General features: G+C 37.5%; 2 long non-coding RNA genes across 2 annotated transcripts; both read left to right on the top strand.

Annotated features, from left to right (window-relative positions):
- The first annotated feature begins 3,425 nt into the window (after positions 1-3,425).
- Positions 3,426-10,370, top strand: LOC115917188. The gene is made up of 3 exons (XR_004061683.1): positions 3,426-3,586; positions 6,991-7,079; positions 10,340-10,370. It is a non-coding gene; the product is annotated as an uncharacterized LOC115917188 (long non-coding RNA).
- Positions 10,371-10,487: 117 nt separating this feature from the next.
- On the top strand, positions 10,488-17,599 carry LOC115917190. The gene is made up of 3 exons (XR_004061684.1): positions 10,488-10,535; positions 13,387-13,507; positions 17,542-17,599. It is a non-coding gene; the product is annotated as an uncharacterized LOC115917190 (long non-coding RNA).
- Positions 17,600-17,701: the final 102 nt, after the last annotated feature.

The following is a 17,701-nucleotide window of genomic DNA, read 5'->3' as shown; positions in this document are numbered from 1 at the left end:
TTGATTTTTTTTTTTCCCTCTTTGGAATTTTATTTTTTTGTCCAAAGTTTTGGGAAGAATTAAAAAAAAAATAATAATTTCCAAAAAATGCCTTTTTTTAAATAAAAATTATAAAATTTATTCTTTTTTTTTTGATGTAAATAATTCTAAAGATTTAAAAAGAAAAAAAATCAAGAATTCCCAAGGAAAAGAAAATGGAAATTTTAGTTTGATTTTTATTTTTAAAGCTCCACGTTAAAAAATTAAAAAATTAAAAAATTAAAAAAAAAAAATTTGAATTTTTTTGGGGGGAATTTTTGGGGTTTTTAAGGAAAAGTTGGAGCTGGAAAATTTTTTTTTTTGGAGGGGGGAATGAATGGAATTGTGTAAATAAATGGAGAAATAAAGAAATTTGAATTTTGATGGAGGAAATGGAAGTTTTTGTTGGAAAATTGGGGGAAAATTGGGAAAAATTGGGGAAAATTGGGGGAAAATTGGGGAACTTTGGGGAAAATTTTGGGGAAATTTGGGGGAAAATTGGGGGAAAATGGGTGAATATTAGGAGAAATATGGTAAAAAATGGGGGAAATTCAGGACAATTAGGAGAAATACGGTAAAAGTTTAGGGGAAAAATTGGGGGAAAATGAGAAAAAAATGGGAAAAAATGGGGGGAAAAATTGGGATTAAAATGGAGGAAAATTGGAGAAAAAAATTGAGAATAAAATGGGGGAAAATGGAGAGAAAATTGGGAAAATTTCGGGAAAAATTGGGAAAAAATGAGAATAAAATGGGGAAAAAATGGGGGAAAAATGGGGAAAATTGGGGAAAAATTGCAGAAAAATTGGGGGGAAAATTGGGAAAAAATGGGAATAAAATGGGGAAAATTTGGTGGCAAAATGGGGAAAAAATTGGGGGAAAATTGGGGAAAAATTGGGCAAAAATGAGAATAAAATGAGGGAAAATTGGGGGAAAATGGGAGAAAACTGGAGAAAAAATTGGAGAAAAAAATGGGGAAAAATTGGGGAATAATGAGAATAAAATAGGGGAAAATTGAGAAAAATTTGGAAAAAAATTGGGGGAAATTGTGGGGGAAAAATGGGGAAAATTTGGGGAAAATTGGGGAAAAATGGGGAAAAATTGGGGATTTTCGGGGCATTTTTGGGGCTTTTTTTTCACCTGTTGGGGACAATTTTGGGGCATTTTTTGGGGCATTTTTGGTTCTTTTTTTGGGCATTTTTTGGGTTTTTTTGGGGTTTTTCATGGCATTTTTGGGGGCATTTTATGGCATTTTTGGGGATTTTTTGGGGGCATTTTTCGGGGTTTTTTTTGGGGTTTTTTTCGGGCCCTTTTTGGAGCATTTTTGGGGCATTTTTAGGAAGAAAAAAATCGGAATAAAATAGCAAAAAAATGGGAAAAAAAAAAAAAATCTCGATTTTTTTTCTCCTCCTTTGGATCCATCCGAAAATCGAGGAATTCCCGCCGGGATTCCCCAAGCGCGGCAGATGGGAGGCGATTTGCATAAATTTGCATAGTTTTGCATTGATTTGCATAAATTTCTATGGATTTGCATGAATTAGTGGGGGAAATGGGGGAAATTTGGAATAAAATGGGGAGAAAATTGGGGAAAAATGGGGAAAAATTTGGGAATAAAATGGGGGAAAAATGGGGAAAATTTGGGGAAAAAATGGAATAAAAATGGGGAAAAATTGGGATAAAATGGGGAAAAATTGGGGGAAATTTGGGAAAAATTGGGACTAAAAAGGGGAGAAAATGGGGAAAAAATGGGAAAAAAATGGGGGAAAATGAGGGAAGAAATGGGAATAAAAATGGGGAAAAATTGGGGAAAAAAATTGGAAAAAATGGAATAAAAATGGGGAAAAATTGGAATAAAAATGGGAAAAAATTGGAGGAAATGAGGAATAAATGGGGAAAAATTGGGAAATAAGTGATGAAAAATTGGGGGAAAATTGGGAAAAAATGGGGGGAAAATGGAAGAAAATTGGGGGAAAAATGAGAATAAAATGGGGAAAAAATGGGAAGAAAATGGGGGAAATTGGGGGAAAATTGGAGAAAAATTGTGGAAAAATGGGAGAAAATTAAGGAAAAAATGGGGGAAATGGGGAATAAAATGGGGAAAAATTGGGGAAAAATTGGAAAAATGGAATAAAAATGGGGGAAAATTGGGGGAAAATTGGGGAAAAATTGGGAATAAAATGGGGGAAAATTGGGGAAAAATGAGAGAAAATTAAGGACAAACTGGGGGAAAATTAGAAATAAAATGGGCAAAAAATGGGGGAAAATAATGAAAAAAATCGGAGAAAAAAGGGGGAAAAATAGGGAATAAAATGGGGGAAAATTGGGGGAAAAATTAGGAAAAAATATCGAATAAATGGGGAAAAATTAGGAAATAAGTGTTGGGAAAAATGAGGGAAAAATGGGGAAAAATTGGGAAAAAATGGGGTAAAATGGAGAAAAATTGGGGGAAAAATGAGAATAAAATGGGGAAAAATTAGGGGAGGAAATGGAGAAAAATGGGGGGAAATTGGGAATAAAATGGGCAAAAAATGGGGGAAAAAATGAAAAAAATAGGAGAAAAAGGGGGAAAAATAGGGAATAAAATGGGGAATAAAATGGGGAAAAATTGGGGAAAAATGAGGAATAAATGGGGAAAAAATGGAGGAAAATTTGGGAAAAAATTGGAAGAAAATGGGGAAAAATTGGGAATAAAATGGGGGAAAATTGGGGAAAATTGGAGAAAAATTGTGGGAAAATGGGAGAAAATTAAGGAAAAAATGGGGGGGAAATGGGGAATAACATGGGGAAAAATTGGGGAAAAAATTGGAAAAAATGGAATAAAAATGGGGGAAAATTGGGGGAAAATTGGGGAAAAATTGGGAATAAAATGGGGGGAAAATTGGGGAAAAATGAGAGAAAATTAAGGACAAACTGGGGGAAAATTAGAAATAAAATGGGCAAAAAATGGGGGAAAATAATGAAAAAATCGGAGAAAAAGGGGGAAAAATAGGGAATAAAATGGGGAAAAATTGGGGGGAAATGGGAATAAAATGGAGAATAAAATGGGGAAAAAATGGAGGAAAAATGGGGAAAAATTAGGGAAAAATGGGGAAAAAATTGGAATAAAATGGGGAAAAATTGGGCGGAAATGGGAATGAAATGGGAATAAAATGGGGGAATGAAATGGGGGAAAATTGGGAGAAAAATGAGGAAAAGATGGGAAAAAATGGGAAAAAACCCGGGGAAAAGCCTCCAAAACCCCCGAAAAAAATCGGCAAAAAATCCCCAAACCCCTCCAACCCCTAAAAACCCCCCCAAAAAAAAAAAAAAAAAATAAAAATAAAAATAAAAAAATAAAAAAATTCTAATTAATTCCGCCCCTCCCCAATTGGCTGCAATTCCAGGCAGCGACCACAAGAGGGCGCCCGAGAACGGCTCCCGCCCCCTTTTCTTCCCATTGAATCCGAATTTTTCCCCTTTTTTTGTCTCTTTTTTCCCTTTTTTCCCCTTTTTTCCCCCAAATTTTTTCCCGAAGTTTCTCCATACAAGCAGAGGATGAGCGGCGGGAGGATTTAGAAGGCAAAAATTCCAGGTTTTTCTGGGGGAAAAAAGGGAATTGAGGGGAGGGTTTTGTTCGCGTGAGGGGAGGGATCGAGCGGTGCCGGCGGAAGGTTTAAAGAGGTAAAAATGGGATTTTTTTGGACCCCAAAAATGCGGATTTTCACCCCAAAAATTCAGATATTTAATCCCAAAAATCCCAGGATTTAACCCTAAAAAAATCCGGGAGCAATCCCCCAAAAATCCGATTTTTTACCCCAATATTCCTAATATTTTCCCCTTCCAGGACCCAAATTTCCCGCTTTTTAACCCCAAAATTCCCAATTTTAACCCCAAAAATTCCCAATTTTTTTACCCCAAAAATTCAGATATTTAATCCCAAAAATCCCAGGATTTAACCCTAAAAAAATCCGGGAGCAATCCCCCAAAAATCCGATTTTTAACCCCAATATTCCGAATATTTTCCCCTTCCAGGACCCAAATTTCCAGCTTTTTAACCCCAAAATTCCCAATTTTCACCCCAAAAATTCCCGATTTTTCACCCCAAAATTCAGGGATTTAACCCCAAAAATCCCAGGATTTAACCCTAAAAAAATCCGAGCTCAATCCCCCCAAAATTCCGGTTTTTTACCCCAATATTCCTAATATTTTCCCCTTCCAGGACCTAAAAATCCCAATATTTCCTCTTTTTTTAACCCCAAAATTCCCAATTTTTACCCCAAAAATTCCCAATTTTTTTCCCCCAAAATTCAGGGATTTTACCCCAAAAATTCCCAATTTTTAACCCCAAAATTCCCAAATTTTAACCCCAAAAATTCCGGATTTTTTACCCAAAATATTCCCAATTTTTTTCCCTTCCAGGACCCAAATTTCCCCCTTTTTAACCCCAAAATTCCCAATTTTCACCCCAAAAATTCCCAAATTTTTTTCCCCCAAAATTCCCAAATTTTACCCCAAAAATTCCCAATTTTAAACCCCAAAATTCCCAATTTTTAACCCCAAAAATTCCGGATTTTTACCCAAAATATTCCCAATTTTTTCCCCTTCCAGGACCCAAATTTCCCATTTTTTAACCCCAAAATTCCCAATTTTTACCCCAAAAATTCCCAATTTTTTCCCCCAAAATCCAGGATTTTAACCCCAAAATTCCCAATTTTTAACCCCAAAATTCCCAAATTTTAACCCCAAAAATTCCGGATTTTTCACCCAAAATATTCCCAATTTTTTCCCCTTCCAGGACCCAAATTTCCCGCTTTTTAACCCCAAAATTCCCAATTTTCACCCCAAAAATTCCCAATTTTTTTCCCCCAAAATTCCCAAATTTTACCCCAAAAATTCCCAATTTTAAACCCCAAAATTCCCAATTTTTAACCCCAAAAATTCCGGATTTTTAACCCCAAATATTCCCAATTTTTTCCCCTTCCAGGACCCAAATTTCCCGCTTTTTAACCCCAAAATTCCCAATTTTCACCCCAAAAATTCCCAATTTTTTTCCCCCAAAATTCCCAAATTTTACCCCAAAAATTCCCAATTTTTAACCCCAAAATTCCCAATTTTTAACCCCAAAAATTCCGGATTTTCACCCCAAAAAATTCCCAATTTTTCCCCTTCCAGGACCCAAATCTCCCATTTTTTACCCCCAAAATTCCCAATTTTTACCCCAAAAAATTCCCAATTTTTTCCAAAACCCCCCAAATTCCAAATTTTACCCCAAAATTCCCAATTTTAACCCTAAAATCCCAAATTTAACCCCAAAAATTCCGGATTTTTACCCCAAATATTCCCAATTTTTTCCCCTTCCAGGACCCAAATTTCCCTTTTTTTAACCCCAAAATTCCCAATTTTAACCCCAAAAATTCCCAATTTTTTACCCCAAAATTCAGGTATTTCACCCCAAAAATTCCCAATTTTTAACCCCAAAATTCCCAACTTTTAACCCCAAAAATTCCGGATTTTTCACCCCAAATATTCCCAATTTTTTCCCTTCCAGGACCCAAATTTCCCGCTTTTTACCCCTAAAATTCCCAATTTTCACCCCAAAAATTCCCAATTTTTTTCCCCCAAAATTCCCAATTTTTTCCCCCAAAATTCCCAATTTTTAACCCCAAAATTCCCAATTTTTAACCCCAAAAATTCCGGATTTTTACCCCCAAAAATTCCCAATTTTTCCCCTTCCAGGACCCAAATCTCCCATTTTTTACCCCCAAAATTCCCAATTTTTACCCCAAAAATTCCCAATTTTTTACCCCAAAATTCCCAAATTTTACCCCAAAAATTCCCAATTTTTAACCCTAAAATTCCCAATTTTTAACCCCAAAAATTCCGGATTTTTCACCCCAAAATATTCCCAATTTTTTCCCCTTCCAGGACCCAAATTTCCCTTTTTTTAACCCCAAAATTCCCAATTTTTACCCCAAAAATTCCCAATTTTTTTACCCCAAAATTCAGGGATTTCACCCCAAAAATTCCCAATTTTAAACCCCAAAATTCCCAATTTTTAACCCCAAAAATTCCGGATTTTCAACCCCAAATATTCCCAATTTTTTCCCCTTCCAGGACCCAAAAATCCCAATTTTTTTCCACTTTTAAAGCCCCAAAATTCCCAATTTTTAACCCCAAAAATTCCAATTTTTGGGGGGTGTTTTTAAATTTTTGGGGGAATTTTTTAGGTTTTTTTTAACCCCATTTTTTTTTTAGGAATTTTTGGGGAATTTTTAGGATCTTTGGGGGACCCCTTTTTAGGATTTTTTTGGGGATTTTAAACCCCTTTTTTAACCCCAAAAGGGATTTTTGTAATTTTTTGGATTTTTTTAGGATTTTTGGGGGGAATTTTGGGGTTTTTTTTCAGGATTTTTGGGGGAATTTTTAGGATTTTTTGTGGGATTTTTTTAGGAATTTTTTGGGGAATTTTTAGGATTTTTTTTGGGGATTTTTGGGATTTTTTTTAGAATTTTGGATTTTTGGGGGGATTTTTGGGGGTTTTTTTAGGATTTTTGGGGGAATTTTTAGGATTTTTTGGGGATTTTTTTAGGATTTTTTGGGGATTTTTTAGGGATTTTTTGGTGAATTTTGGGGTTTTTTTTCAGAATTTTTGGGGGAATTTTTAGGATTTTTTAGGAATTTTTTTAGGATTTATTGGGGGGAATTTTGGGGTTTTTTCAGATTTTTTGGGGTTTTTATTGAAATTTTTTTTTATTTTTTGGGATTTTTTTTAGGATTTTTGGGGATTTTGGGTTTTTCGTTTTAGGGATTTTTTAGGATTTTTTTTAGGATTTTTGGGGGGGAATTTTGGGGGTTTTTTTCAGATTTTTTGGTGGAATTTTCAGGAATTTTTTGGGAATTTTTCGGATTTTTTGTGGGATTTTTGTGGAATTTTTTGGTAAATTTTTGAAGGAATTTTTGGAGGTTTTTAAAGGAAATTTTTGGGGGTTTTTTTAGGATCTTTCAGGTGGGAAGGATGGAAATGATCTCCTGGATTTGGCTCCTGGTGGCTCTGCCGGTGACCAAGGGACAGCAAAGAGCAATGGGTGAGTGCCCCAAAAATCCCCAAAAAAATCCCCAAAAATCCCAAAAAATGCCCCAAAAATCCCAAAAAAAGTCCCAAAAATCCCAAAAAATGCCCCAAAAATCCCAAAAATGCCCCAAAAAATCCCCAAAAAATGTCCCAAAAATCCCAAAAAAATGCCCCAAAAATGCCCCAAAAAATGCCCCAAAAATGCCCCAAAAAATCCCAAAAAATGCCCCAAAAAATATCCCAGAAAATGCCCCAAAAAACCCAACAAAATGATCCCAAAAATCCAAAAAAATGCCCCAAAAAAATCCCAAAAAATGCCCCAAAAATGCCCCCAAAATGCCCCAAAAATGCCCCCAAAAATCCCAAAAAACCCCAAAATGCCCCAAAAATGCCCCCAAAATGCCCCAAAAAATCCCAAAAATGCCCCAAAAAATGCCCCAAAAAATCCCAAAAAATGCCCCCAAAATGCCCAAAAAATGTCCCAAAAAATCCCAAAAAATGCCCCAAAAATCCCAAAAATGTCCCAAAAATCCCAAAAAATGCCCCCAAAATGCCCCAAAAAATGCCCCAAAAAATCCCAAAAAAAAAAGTCCCAAAAAATCCCAAAAAAATGTCCCAAAAAATCCAAAAAAAGTCCCAAAAAATCCCAAAAAATGCCCCAAAAAATGCCCCCAAAATCCCAAAAAAATGCCCCAAAAATGCCCAAAAAGTAAAAATCCCAAAAATGCCCCAAAAATGCCCCAAAATGCCCCAAAAATCCCCAAAATGCCCCAAAAATGCCCCAAAATGCCAAAAAATGTCCCAAAAATCCCAAAAATGCCCCAAAAACAAAATGCCCCAAAAATGCCCAAAACAAGCCCAAAAAATGCAAAATGCCCCAAAAATCCCAAAAATGCCCCCAAAAATGCCCAAAAAATGCCCCAAAAAATCCCAAAAATGCCCCAAAAACCCAAAATGCCCAAAAAATGCCCCAAAAATCCCAAAAATGCCCCAAAAATCCCAAAAATGCCCCAAAAATCCCCAAAAAATGCCCCAAAAAATCCCAAAAAAAAATGCCCCAAAAAAGCCCAAAAAAACCCAAAATATTCCCAAAAATGCCCCAAAATGACCCCAAAAAGCCCAAAAAATCCCCAAAAAACCCCAAAAAATGTCCCAAAAAATCCCAAAAAATGCCCCCAAAAATCCAAAAATGCCCCAAAAAATCCCAAAAATCCCAAAAAATGCCCCAAAAAATGCCCCAAAAAATCCCAAAAATGCCCCAAAAATGCCCCAAAAAATCCCAAAAAATGCCTCAAAAATGCCCAAAAATTCCTAAATAAACTGGGAAAAACTGGAGAAAAATTGGGGGGAAATTGGGAAAAAAATGGAGGGAAAATGGGGAAAAATTTGGGAAAAATTTGGGAAAAATTGGGGGAAAATTGATTGAAAATTGGGGAAAAATTGGGGAAAAATTGGGTGAAATTGGGGGAAAATGGGGGAAACAAATGGGGAAAAAATGGGGGAAAATTGTGGAAAAAATTGGGAAAATTGTGAGGAAATGGGAGAAAATGGAGAGAAAATTGGAGAAAAATTGGGAGAAAAATTGGTGAAAAGTGGGGAAAATTTGGGGAAATTTGGAGGAAAAATTGGGGGGAAATTCAGGGAAAATTGGGGGAAAATTGGGAGAAATAGGAGGAAAAAATAGCGAAAAATTGGGGAAAATTTGGGGAAAAATTGGGGAAAAATGGAGAAAAAACCTGGTGAAAAATAAGGAATAATGAAGAAAAAATTGTGGAAAAATGGGGAAAAATTGGGAAAAAATGGGAGAAAAATTGGGAGGAAATGGGGGAAAATGGGAGGAGAAAATTTGGAGGAAATTGGGGAAAATTGGAGGAAAATTGGAGAAAAATTGGGGAAAAATTGGAGAAAAATTGGGGAAAAATTGGGGAAAAATTGAAAGAAATTGGGTGAAAATTGGGAAAAAATGGGGGAAAAATTAAGAAAAAAATGGGGGAAAATTGGGAAAATACTGGGGGAAAATTGGGGAAAAAATGGGAAAAATTGGGAGAAAATTTGGTAAAAATTGGGGAAAAATTGGGAGAAAATTGGGGGAAAATTGGGGAAGAGGGGAAAATTGGGGAAAATGGGGGAAAATGGTGAAAAAAACACAGGTGAAAAATGAGAAAAAATGAAGAAAAAATTGTGGAAAAATGGGGAAAAATTGGGAAAAAATGGGAGAAAAATTGGGAGGAAATGGGGGAAAATGAAGAAGAATTGGGGGAAAATTGGAGAAAAATTGGATAAAAATTGAGGAACTATTGGGAAAAATTGGAGAAAAATTGGGGAAAAATTGGGGAAAAATTGAAAGAAATTGGGTGAAAATTGGGAAAAAATGGGGGAAAAAATGGGGAAAAATTAAGAAAACAAATGGAGAAAAATTGGGAAAAAAATAAAAAAAATGGAAAAAATTGGGAAAAAAATGGGGAAAATTGGGGAAAAATGTTTCCAACCTTTAATTTCCATTTTTGGGCGGTTGCACGTTTTTAGGTAGTGCGTCCGTCATATTGGGGCGATGGAGCTGGGAAAATGGGGAAAAAAAAAATTGAAAAATGGAAAAATGAAATGGGAGGGAAAAAAGAAAAATGGGAAAAATGGGGAAAAAATTGGGGAAAATTGGGGGAAAATTGGGAAAAATTGGGGGAAAATTGGAGGAAAATTGGGAGAAATTTGGGGGAAAATTGGGGAGAAAATGGGAGAAAATTGAGGAAAAATGGGAGGAAAATTGAGAAAAATTGGGGGAAAATTGGGGGAAAATTGGGAAAAATAGGAGGAAAAAATGGGGGAAAATTGGGTAAAATCTTGGGGAAAAAGAGGGGAAAAATGGGGATTAACTGGGGAAAAATTGGGGGAAGACTGGGGAAAATTTGGGGGAAAATTGGGGAAAAATGGAGAAAAAAAACTGGGGAAAAACGTGGAAAAATGGGGAAAATTTGGGAAAAATTTGGAGAAAATTTGGAAGGAAGTGGGGGAAAATTGAAGAAGAATTGGGGAAAAATTGAAGAAAAATTGGGGAAAAATTGGGGAAAATTGGAGAAAAATTGGGAAAAAATTGGGGAAAAATTGGGGAAAAATTGGGGAAAAATTGAAAGAAATTGGGTGAAAATTGGGAAAAAATGGGGGAAAAATTGGGGAAAAATTAAGAAAAAATGGAGAAAAATTGGGAAAAAAATGGGGGAAAATTGGGAAAAATTGGGGAAAATTTTTCCAACCTTTAATTTCCATTTTTTGGGGCAGTTGCTCCGTTTTTAGGTAGGCCCGTCCGACGCAGTAATGGCCGGGAGCGCTGGGGCGTGGAGCTGGGGAAAAAAATTGGGGGAAATTGGGGAAAAAAAATGGGGAAAATTTGGGGAAAATTGAAAAATGGGAAAATTGGGAGTGGGTGAAAATGGGGAAAATGACCGTGATCCCTGGGGAGTATTTTCATCTGGTGGTGAGTTCGTGGAAATATTGGGGGGGGAAAATTGGGAAAAATGGGGGAAAAATTGGGGGAAAATTGGGGAAAAATTGGGGGAAAAATGGGGAAAATTGGGGAAAAATTGGGGGAAAATCTTTTTTTTTTTTTTCTTTTTTTTCTGGGGCAAAAAATTGGGGAAAATTGGGGGGAAAAATGGGGAAAAAAATGGGGGAAAATTGGGAAAAATTGGGAAATAAAAATTGGGGAAAATTGGGGAAAAATTGGGGGAAAAATTGGGGAAAATTGGGGAAAATTGGGGGAAAAATTGGGGAAAAATTGGGAGGAAAAAATTGGGGAAAATTGGGGAAAAATTGGGGAAAAATTGGGGAAAAATTGGGGGAAAAATTGGGGGAAAATTGGGGAAAATTGGGGGAAAATGGGGAAAAAATGGGGAAAATTTGAATGGGAAAATTTGGGAAAAATTTGGGGAAATTTAATTGAAGAAAAAAAATTGGGGAAAAATTGGGGAAAAATTGGGGAAAAATTGGAAAAATGGGAGATTGGGGGAAAAAAATTGGGAAAATTAAGAAAAATGGAGAAAAAAAAAATGGGGAAAAAATTTGGGAAAAGACTGGGGAAAAATTTTGGGGAAAAAAATTGGGGGAAAAATTCGGGGAAAATTGGGGAAAATTGGGGGAAAATTGGGGAAAATTGGGGGGAAAATTGGGAAAAATTGAGGGAAAATTGGGGGAAAATAAAAATTGGGGGAAAATTGGGGAAAATTGGGAAAAATTGGGGGGAAATTGGGTGAAAATTGGGCAGAAAATTGGGGGAAAATTGGGGAAAAATTGGGGAAAAAAATTGGGGGAAATTTGGGGAAAAGGGGGGAGTGGAAAAATGGGGAAAATTTGGGAAAATTTGGGGAAAATTAAGGAAGGGGAAAAATTGGGGAAAATTGGGGAAAAATTGGGGAAAAATTGGGGAAAATTTGGAAAATTGGGTGAAAATTCAGCAGAAAATTGGGGGAAAATTCGGCAAAAAATGGAGAAACATGGGGAAAAATGGGGAAAAATTTAGAGAAAAATTGGGGAAAAAGTGGGGAAAAATTGGGGGAAAATTGGGGAAAAATTGGGGGGAAATTGGGGAAAAATTGGGGGGAAATTGGGGAAAAATAAAATGGGCAAAAAAATTGGGGGAAAATTGGGGGAAAATGGGGGAAAATTGGGGGAAACAAATTGGGAAAAATTGGAATAAAACGGGAAAGATTGGGGAAAAATTTGGGAAAAAATTGGGAAAAATTGGGGGAAATTTGGGGGAAAATCGGGGAAAAATAGGGGGAAAATGGGTGAAAATTGGGGAAAATTGGGAAAAATGGGGAAAACCAGGGAAAAATAGAGAAAAAAGAAAAGAAAATTGGGGAAAAAGTGGGGAAAATTGGGGAAAAATTGGGGGAAAAATTGGGGGGGAAAATTGGGGGAAAATTGGGAAAAAATTGGGGAAAAAAATGAGGAAAAATTGGGGGAAAATGGGGGGAAAATTGGGGAAAGATTGGGGGGAAAATTGGGGAAAATTTGGGGAAAATTGGGGAAAAATTGGGGGGGAAATTGGGGAAAATTGGGTGAAAATTGGGGAGAAAATTGGGGAAAATTGAGAAAAATGGGGAAAAAATTGGGGGTGAAAATTGGGAAAATTGGGGAAAATTGGGGAAAGAAAGTGGGGAAAAAAATGGGGAAAAATTGGGGGAAAATTTGGGGAAAAAATGGGGAAAATTGGGGAAAAATTGGGGGGAAATTTGGGGGGAAAATTGGGGAAAATTTGGGGGAAAATTGGGGAAAAATTGGGGAAAATTTGGGGAAAATTCGGCAGAAAATTGGGGGAAAATTGGGGAAAAATTGGAATAAAATGGGGAAAATTGGGGGAAAATTGGGGGAAAATTGGGGAAAAATTGGGGGAAAATTGGGGAAAAAATTGGGGGGAAAATTGGCGGGAAATTGGGGAAATGGGGAAAATCGGGGGAAAATTTGGGGGAAAATTGGGGTAAAAGTGGGGAAAAATTGGGGAAAATTTGGGGGAAAAATTGGGTGAAAATTCAGCAGAAAATTGGGGGAAAATTCGGCAGAAAATTGGGGGAAAATTGGGGAAAAATTTAGAGAAAAATGGGGGAAAATTGGGGGAAAAATGGGGAAAAATTGGGGGAAAATTGGGGAAAAATTGGGGGAAAATTGGGAAAAAATTGGGGGAAAATTGGGGGGAAATTGGGGGAAAATTGGGGAAAAATTGGGGGAAATTGGGGAAAAATTGGGAAAAAAATTGGGGAAAAATTGGGGAAAAATTGGGTGAAAATTGGGGGGAAATTTGGGGAAATTCGGGGATTTGTTGTGAATTTTCTGGGGATTTTTTGAGGATTTCTTCGAGATTTTTTTTAGATTTTTTCGAGAATTTTGGGGATTTTTTTTCCCAATTTTTTAGACAATTTGGGGGGGATTTTTTGAGATTTTTTTGGGATTTTTAAAAGATTTTTTGGAGAACTTCTGGGATTTTTTTTGGGAATTTTTGGGGATTTTTTTCAGATTTTTTAGAGACATTTTCTGCGGATATTTTTGGATTTTTAAGATCATTTTTGGTGCTTTTTGGGAATTTTTGGGAATTTTTTTTTGGAATTTTTTTGGTTTTTTTTCAGATTTTTTAGGGAATTTTTTGGGGATTTCTGGAGAATTTTTGAGGATTTTTTGGGGATTTTTTTAGAGAATTTTTTGGTGAATTTCTGGGATTTTTGGGGGAATTTTTTGCCTTTTTTCCTGTAATTTTTCATGATTGAAATTGCAATTTTTTTAGATATCTGGGCATAAAATTCCACTTTTAATCCCATTTCTTTTTTTGCTTTTAGGGCGGCAGCAATTTGAGGATTTTGGGTTTGGTGAAATCCGACGAAGGATTTTATCAATGCACGGCGCAGAACGAAGCTGGAAATGCCCAAAGCGTCGCCCAACTCATCGTCCTCGAGCCTGGTAAGCGAGGAAAAAATTGGGAATTTTTAAATAAAATTTTGGGAATTTTTTCTTAAATTTATTAGGAATTTATTGGGAATTTATTGGGAATTTATTGGGATTATTGGGATTTTTTTGGGAATTTTTTGGGGAATTTTTGGGGATTTTTTCTGGGTTTTAATCTGAATTTTTAGGAGATTTTTTTAGGATTTTCGAAAGAATTTTTTGGTAATTTTTTCAATTATTTTGGGGATTTTTAAAGGTTTTATTATTTTTTATGTTATTGGAATTTTTAAGGGATTTTAAAAAAGTGTTTTTCAAAAGTTTAAGGAATTTTTGGGGATTTTTTTGGGGGGGATTTTTAAAAGGATTTTTGAGGATTTTTTTCTGGATTTTTGAGGGGAATTTTTAGGTAAATTTTTGGGATTTTTTTTTTGCATTTAAAAAATTTAGGATTTTTAAAGGAATTTTTCTGGATTTTTCAGATTTTAATCTAAATTTTTAGGAGATTTTTTATTTATTTCAAATTTTAAAGGGATTTTTTGGGAATTATTTTGGAATTTTGGGGGGATTTTAAAAAATTTTCTTTGAATTTTTAGGGATTTTTTTGTTTTATTTCAAAATTTTAAGGGATTTTTATTTTTACAAGATTTTTAAGGGAATTTTTAGGGAATTTGATTCCATTTCTTTTGATTTTTAAAAGGACTTTTTGGGGATTTTTTGGGATTTTTGAGGGAATTGTTTAATATATTTTTCTGGATTTTGGGGGGATTATTTGTGATTTTTATAAAACTTCAGGAATTTTTTAAATTTTTTTTTTATTTTTGTGATTTTTTTCTTGTATTTTAGGTAACTTTTTGGGAATTTTCTTGGAATGTTTTTTTATTTTTTAGGGAATTTTTAGGGAATTACTAGGGATTTTTATGCAGGAATTTTCCTGAGGTTTTAAAAATAATTTCTGGGGAATTTTAAAAAATTTTTTAGGAAATTTTTTAAAAATTGCATTTTTTCTGGATTTAAAAAATGCTTTTTTTAAATTTTGGGGGATTTGTAATTGTTTTAATTTGGTCCCATTTTTATAATTTCCCCCCATTTTTCTGATCCCCCCCCCATTTTCTCCCATTCCCCCTCCTTTTTTTCCTAATTTTCCCTCCATTTTCTACCCCCTTTTTCCCAATATTTCCCCCATCATTATCCCAATATTTCCCCCAATATTCCCCCCAAATTTTCCCTCAATTTTTTTATTTTTACCCATTTTTCCCATTTTTCCCCCATTTTTCCTATTTTTTACCTCTCCCCTCAGCGCTGACGTTTCCCCGCCTTTTTCCCCTCAGAGCTCGCTGACCCCGCCCTCCTCCCCTCAGCACCTGAGGCGCCTCCTCGCCCTCATTTTCCCCCCTTTTTTCCTCTAATTTCCAATTTTTTCCCCATTTTCCTCCCTTTTCCTCGTTTTACCCCATTTTTATTCATTTTTTATCCAATTTTCCCCTTTTTTTCCTATTTTTAACCCCTCTCCCCTTAGCGCTGACGTTTTCCCGCTTTTTCCCCTCAGAGCTCGCTGACCCCGCCCTCCTCCCCTCAGCCTGAGGCCCCTCCTCTCCCTAATTTTCACCCCTTTTTTTCTTCTCAATTTTTCTCCATTTTCTCCCTTTTTCTCATTTTAACCCATTTTTATTCATTTTTTATGCAATTTTCCCCCTTTTTTTTCCCTTTGTCTTTATCCCCCCTCCCCTCAGCGCTGACGTCTTTTCCCCCTCTTTTCCTCTTTTCCCCTCAGAGCTCGCTGACACCGCCCTCCCTTCCCCCATCAGCCCTGCCTCTCCCTCATTTTCCCCTCGCTTCTATTTTTTCTCAAATTTCCCCGAGTCTTTTTTCATTTTTCCCTTTTCCTCCATTTTTCTCACTTTTACTCCCTTTTCTTTTACCCCTTTTTTCCCATTTTTTCCTATTTTTTATCCCCTCTCCCCTCAGCACTGACGTTTTCCCGCCTTTTTCCCCTCAGAGCTCGCTGACCCCGCCCTCCACCCCTCAGCACCTGAGGCCCCTCCTCGGCCTCATTTTTCCCAATTTTTTCCTCAATTTTCCCCATTTTCCCCCCTTTTCCTAGTTTTAACCAATTTTTATTCATTTTTATCCAATTTTTCCCATTTTTCCCTATTTTTTATCCCCTCTCCCCTCAGCGCGGACGTTTCCCCGCCTTTTTCCCCTCAGAGCTCGCTGACCCCGCCCTCCTCCCCTCAGCCCGAGGCCCCTCCTCGCCCTAATTTTCACCCCTTTTTTTCCAATTTTTCCCATTTTCCTCCCTTTTTCTCATTTTAACCCATTTTTATTCATTTTTATCCGATTTTCCCCTTTTTTCCTATTTTTTATCCCCTCTCCCCTCGGTGCTGACGTTTTCCTGCTATTTTTCCCCTCAGAGCCCGCTGACCCCGCCCTCCTCCCCTCAGCCCCTGAGGCCCCTCCTCGTCCTCATTTCTCCCAAATTTTTCCTCAATTTTCCCCATTTTTCTCCCTTTTCCTCACTTTAACCTACTTTTACCCCTTTTTTTCCCCCCAATTTTTCCCCATTTTTTCCTAATTTTTATCACCTCTCCCCTCGGTGCTGATGTTTTCCTGCTATTTTTCCCCTCAGAGCTCGCTGACCCCGCCCTCCACCCCTCAGCACCTGAGGCCCCTCCTCGCCCTCATTTTTCCCCCTTTTTTCCTCAATTTTTTCCCATTTTCCCCCTTTTCCTCCCTTTAACCTATTTTTACCCCTTTTTTCCCATTTTTCCCCATTTTTTCCTATTTTTTATCCCCTCTCCCCTCAGCGCTGACGTTTTCCCGCCTTTTTTCCCCTCAGAGCTCGCTGACCCCGCCCTCCTCCCCTCAGCACCTGAGGCCCCTCCTCCGCCCTCAGTTTCCCCCCTTTTTTCCTTAATTTTTTCTCAATTTTCTCCCTTTTTCTCATTTTAACCCATTTTTATTCATTTTTTATGCAATTTTCCCCATTTTTTCCTATTTTTTATCCCCTCTCCCCTCAGCGCTGACGTTTTCCCGCTCTTTTTCCCCTCAGAGCTCCCTGACCCCGCCCTCCTCCCCTCAGCCCTGAGGCCCCTCCTCGCCCTCATTTTTCCTCCCTTTTTTCCTCCCTTTTCCTCATTTTCTTTTCCATTTTTTCCCTTTTCCTCCCTTTAACCTATTTTTACCCCTTTTTTCCCATTTTTCCCCATTTTTCCCCTATCTCTTACCCCCCTCTCCCCTCAGCCCGGGCCCTCCGTCCTCATTTCCCCCCCTTTTTTCCCCTATTTTTTTTCCCAGAGCTCGCTTTTCCTCCCTTTAACCTATTTTACCCCCATTTTTCCCCATTTTTCAGCCCCTCTCCCCTCAGCACCTGAGTTTGCCCGCCTCGGCTCGCCCTCATTTCCCCCACCTGCCCCTCTTCTTCCCCAATATTTCCTCAATTTTTCCAATTTTCCTCCCTTTCCATAATTTGAACCCATTTTTACCTCTTTTTTCCCAATTTCCCCCATTTTTCCTGTTTTTTTATCCCCTCTCCCCTCAGCGCGGACGTTTTCCCGCTTTTTTCCCCTCAGAGCTCGCTGACCCCGCCCTCCTCCCCTCCGCCCGAGGCCCCCTCAGCACCTGAGGCCCCTTTCCCAATTTCCCCCTTTTTTCCCCCCCCTTTTCTCCTCAATATTTCCTCAATTTTTCCAATTTTCCTCCCTTTCCATAATTTTAACCCATTTTTACCTCTTTTTTCCCAATTTTCCCCACTTTTTCCTATTTTTATCCTTTTTTCTCCCCTCGGTGCTGTATCCCTTTTCCCTGCTCTTTTTCCCGGTTTTCCCCTCAGAGCTCGCTGACCTCGCCTCCTCCCCTCAGCCCCTGAGGCCCCTCCTCCGCCCTCAGTTTCCCCCCCTTTTTTCCTTAATATTTCCCAATTTTTCCCATTTTTCCTCCCTTTCCTAATTTTAACCCATTTTTACTCCTTTTTTCCCAATTTCCCCCATTTTTCCCTATTTTTTATCCCCTCTCCCCTCAGCGCTGACGTTTTCCCGCCGTTTTCCCCTCAGAGCTCGCTGACCCCGCCCTCCTCCCCTCAGCCCCTCAGCACCTGAGGCCCCTCCTCGCCCTCATTTTCCCCCCCTTTTCTCCTCAATATTTCCTCAATTTTTCCCATTTTCCTCCCTTTTCCTCATTGCGGCCCATTTTTATTCATTTTATCCCTTTTCC

The sequence above is a fragment of the Camarhynchus parvulus genome, unplaced genomic scaffold (assembly GCF_901933205.1).
Source record: "Camarhynchus parvulus unplaced genomic scaffold, STF_HiC, whole genome shotgun sequence".
Lineage (NCBI taxonomy): Eukaryota > Metazoa > Chordata > Aves > Passeriformes > Thraupidae > Camarhynchus > Camarhynchus parvulus.
The sequence above is the reverse complement of the archived record's forward strand: the minus strand, read 5'-3'. Positions and strand labels throughout refer to the sequence as shown.